The sequence below is a fragment of the Oncorhynchus masou genome, unplaced genomic scaffold, assembly GCF_036934945.1.
Source record: "Oncorhynchus masou masou isolate Uvic2021 unplaced genomic scaffold, UVic_Omas_1.1 unplaced_scaffold_1491, whole genome shotgun sequence".
Classification (NCBI taxonomy): domain Eukaryota; kingdom Metazoa; phylum Chordata; class Actinopteri; order Salmoniformes; family Salmonidae; genus Oncorhynchus; species Oncorhynchus masou.
The window spans coordinates 42,868-46,764 of record NW_027004913.1 but is presented as its reverse complement, the minus strand read 5'-3'; positions in this window follow the sequence as shown (position 1 = coordinate 46,764).

The following is a 3,897-nucleotide window of genomic DNA, read 5'->3' as shown; positions in this document are numbered from 1 at the left end:
GTACAGTAGTCAGGTTGGCTGGTACAGTAGTCAGGAGGCTGGTACAGTAGTCAGGTTGGCTGGTACAGTAGTCAGGAGGCTGGTACAGTAGTCAGGAGGCTGGTACAGTAGTCAGGAGGCTGGTACAGTAGTCAGGAGGCTGGTATAGTAGTCAGGAGGCTGGTATAGTAGTCAGGAGGCTGGTACAGTAGTCAGGAGGCTGGTACAGTAGTCAGGAGGCTGGTACAGTAGTCAGGTTGGCTGGTACAGTAGTCAGGAGGCTGGTACAGTAGTCAGGAGACTGGTACAGTATTCAGGAGGCTGGTATAGTAGTCAGGATGGCTGGTACAGTAGTCAGGAGGCTGGTACAGTAGTCAGGAGGCTGGTACAGTAGTCAGGAGGCTGGTACAGTAGTCAGGAGGCTGGTACAGTAGTCAGGAGGCTGGTACAGTAGTCAGGAGGCTGGTACAGTAGTCAGGTTGGCTGGTACAGTAGTCAGGAGGCTGGTACAGTAGTCAGGTTGGCTGGTACAGTAGTCAGGAGGCTGGTACAGTAGTCAGGAGGCTGGTATAGTAGTCAGGAGGCTGGTACAGTAGTCAGGAGGCTGGTACAGTAGTCAGGAGGCTGGTACAGTAGTCAGGAGGCTGGTACAGTAGTCAGGAGGCTGGTACAGTAGTCAGGAGGCTGGTATAGTAGTCAGGAGGCTGGTACAGTAGTCAGGAGGCTGGTATAGTAGTCAGGAGGCTGGTACAGTAGTCAGGTTGGCTGGTACAGTAGTCAGGAGGCTGGTACAGTAGTCAGGAGGCTGGTACAGTAGTCAGGAGGCTGGTACAGTAGTCAGGAGGCTGGTATAGTAGTCAGGAGGCTGGTATAGTAGTCAGGAGGCTGGTACAGTAGTCAGGAGGCTGGTATAGTAGTCAGGAGGCTGGTACAGTAGTCAGGAGGCTGGTACAGTAGTCAGGAGGCTGGTACAGTAGTCAAGAGGCTGGTACAGTAGTCAGGAGGCTGGTACAGTAGTCAGGAGGCTGGTACAGTAGTCAGGAGGCTGGTACAGTAGTCAGTCCACCACCAATAGGCTGGTACAGTAGTCAGGAGGCTGGTACAGTAGTCAGTCCATCACCAATAGGCTTGTCAGGAGGCTGGTACAGTAGTCAGGAGGCTGGTACAGTAGTCAGTCCACCACCAATAGGCTGGTACAGTAGTCAGTCCACCACCAATAGCCTTGTCAGGAGGCTGGTACAGTAGTCAGGAGGCTGGTACAGTAGTCAGTCCACCACCAATAGGCTGGTACAGTAGTCAGTCCACCACCAATAGGCTGGTACAGTAGTCAGTCCACCACCAATAGGCTGGTACAGTAGTCATTCCACCACCAATAGGCTGGTACAGTAGTCAGGAGGCTGGTACAGTAGTCAGGAGGCTGGTACAGTAGTCAGGAGGCTGGTACAGTAGTCAGGAGGCTGGTACAGTAGTCAGGTTGGCTGGTACAGTAGTCAGGAGGCTGGTACAGTAGTCAGGAGGCTGGTACAGTAGTCAGGAGGCTGGTATAGTAGTCAGGAGGCTGGTATAGTAGTCAGGAGGCTGGTATAGTAGTCAGGAGGCTGGTACAGTAGTCAGGAGGCTGGTATAGTAGTAAGGAGGCTGGTACAGTAGTCAGGAGGCTGGTACAGTAGTCAGGAGGCTGGTATATTAGTCAGGAGGCTGGTACAGTAGTCAGGAGGCTGGTACAGTAGTCAGGAGGCTGGTACAGTAGTCAGGAGGCTGGTACAGTAGTCAGGAGGCTGGTACAGTAGTCAGGAGGCTGGTACAGTAGTCAGTCCACCACCAATAGGCTGGTATAGTAGTCAGGAGGCTGGTACAGTAGTCAGGAGGCTGGTACAGTAGTCAGGAGGCTGGTACAGTAGTCAGGTTGGCTGGTACAGTAGTCAGGAGGCTGGTACAGTAGTCAGGTTGGCTGGTACAGTAGTCAGGAGGCTGGTACAGTAGTCAGGAGGCTGGTATAGTAGTCAGGAGGCTGGTACAGTAGTCAGGAGGCTGGTACAGTAGTCAGGAGGCTGGTACAGTAGTCAGGAGGCTGGTACAGTAGTCAGGAGGCTGGTACAGTAGTCAGGAGGCTGGTACAGTAGTCAGGAGGCTGGTATAGTAGTCAGGAGGCTGGTACAGTAGTCAGGAGGCTGGTATAGTAGTCAGGAGGCTGGTACAGTAGTCAGGTTGGCTGGTACAGTAGTCAGGAGGCTGGTACAGTAGTCAGGAGGCTGGTACAGTAGTCAGGAGGCTGGTACAGTAGTCAGGAGGCTGGTATAGTAGTCAGGAGGCTGGTATAGTAGTCAGGAGGCTGGTACAGTAGTCAGGAGGCTGGTATAGTAGTCAGGAGGCTGGTACAGTAGTCAGGAGGCTGGTACAGTAGTCAGGAGGCTGGTACAGTAGTCAGGAGGCTGGTACAGTAGTCAGGAGGCTGGTACAGTAGTCAGGAGGCTGGTACAGTAGTCAGGAGGCTGGTACAGTAGTCAGTCCACCACCAATAGGCTGGTACAGTAGTCAGGAGGCTGGTACAGTAGTCAGTCCATCACCAATAGGCTTGTCAGGAGGCTGGTACAGTAGTCAGGAGGCTGGTACAGTAGTCAGTCCACCACCAATAGGCTGGTACAGTAGTCAGTCCACCACCAATAGCCTTGTCAGGAGGCTGGTACAGTAGTCAGGAGGCTGGTACAGTAGTCAGTCCACCACCAATAGGCTGGTACAGTAGTCAGTCCACCACCAATAGGCTGGTACAGTAGTCAGTCCACCACCAATAGGCTGGTACAGTAGTCATTCCACCACCAATAGGCTGGTACAGTAGTCAGGAGGCTGGTACAGTAGTCAGGAGGCTGGTACAGTAGTCAGGAGGCTGGTACAGTAGTCAGGAGGCTGGTACAGTAGTCAGGTTGGCTGGTACAGTAGTCAGGAGGCTGGTACAGTAGTCAGGAGGCTGGTACAGTAGTCAGGAGGCTGGTATAGTAGTCAGGAGGCTGGTATAGTAGTCAGGAGGCTGGTATAGTAGTCAGGAGGCTGGTACAGTAGTCAGGAGGCTGGTATAGTAGTAAGGAGGCTGGTACAGTAGTCAGGAGGCTGGTACAGTAGTCAGGAGGCTGGTATATTAGTCAGGAGGCTGGTACAGTAGTCAGGAGGCTGGTACAGTAGTCAGGAGGCTGGTACAGTAGTCAGGAGGCTGGTACAGTAGTCAGGAGGCTGGTACAGTAGTCAGGAGGCTGGTACAGTAGTCAGTCCACCACCAATAGGCTGGTACAGTAGTCAGGAGGCTGGTACAGTAGTCAGTCCATCACCAATAGGCTTGTCAGGAGGCTGGTACAGTAGTCAGGAGGCTGGTACAGTAGTCAGTCCACCACCAATAGGCTGGTACAGTAGTCAGTCCACCACCAATAGCCTTGTCAGGAGGCTGGTACAGTAGTCAGGAGGCTGGTACAGTAGTCAGTCCACCACCAATAGGCTGGTACAGTAGTCAGTCCACCACCAATAGGCTGGTACAGTAGTCAGTCCACCACCAATAGGCTGGTACAGTAGTCATTCCACCACCAATAGGCTGGTACAGTAGTCAGGAGGCTGGTACAGTAGTCAGGAGGCTGGTACAGTAGTCAGGAGGCTGGTACAGTAGTCAGGAGGCTGGTACAGTAGTCAGTCCACCACCAATAGGCTGGTACAGTAGTCAGGAGGCTGGTACAGTAGTCAGTCCATCACCAATAGGCTTGTCAGGAGGCTGGTACAGTAGTCAGGAGGCTGGTACAGTAGTCAGTCCACCACCAATAGGCTGGTACAGTAGTCAGTCCACCACCAATAGCCTTGTCAGGAGGCTGGTACAGTAGTCAGGAGGCTGGTACAGTAGTCAGTCCACCACCAATAGGCTGGTACAGTAGTCAGTCCACC